The sequence below is a fragment of the Arachis duranensis genome, chromosome 2 (genome assembly GCF_000817695.3).
Source record: "Arachis duranensis cultivar V14167 chromosome 2, aradu.V14167.gnm2.J7QH, whole genome shotgun sequence".
Taxonomy (NCBI): Eukaryota; Viridiplantae; Streptophyta; class Magnoliopsida; order Fabales; family Fabaceae; genus Arachis; species Arachis duranensis.
The window spans coordinates 50,043,086-50,043,735 of NC_029773.3; the positions used below are offsets into that span (position 1 = coordinate 50,043,086).

The window sequence follows — 650 nt, forward strand, 5'->3', positions numbered from 1 at the left end:
AAATATGATTTTTGCCTAAAAACTAATAAAAATCTACTAAAAACTAACTAAAACATACTAAAAACTACATGAAATTATCCCCAAAAAACGTATAAAATATCCGCTCATCACAACACCAAACTTAAACTGTTGCTTGTCCTCAAGCAACTTAGATAAATAAAATAGGATAAAAAGAAATCTAGAAGCAATAATATTTCAGAGTTTCAAGGGAAGCTCAGATTCTAATTAGATGAACGGGGCTAGTAGCTTTTTGCTTCCAAACAGTTTTGGCATCTCACTTTATCCTTTGAAATTTAGAATGATTGGCATCCATAGGAACTCAGAAGTCAGATAGTATTATTGATTTTCCTAGTTAAGTATGTTGATTCTTGAACACAGATACTTTTATGAGTCTTGGCCGTGGCCCTAAGCACTTTGTTTTCCAGTATTACCACCGGATACATAAATGCCACAGACACATAACTGGGTGAACCTTTTCAGATTGTGACTTAGCTTTGCTAAAGTCCCCAATTAGAGGTGTCCAGAGTTCTTAAGCACACTCTTTTACTATGGATCACGACTTTAACCACTCAGTCTCAAGCTTTTCACTTGGACCTTCATGACACAAGCACATGGTTAGGGACAGCTTGATTTAGCCGCTTAGGCCTGGA

At 36.2% G+C, this 650-nt stretch overlaps 1 pseudogene; it reads left to right on the top strand.

Moving 5' to 3' along the window:
• Positions 1-650, top strand: part of LOC110278186 (WD-40 repeat-containing protein MSI4-like) — a 44,837-nt pseudogene that overhangs the window by 30,852 nt on the left and 13,335 nt on the right.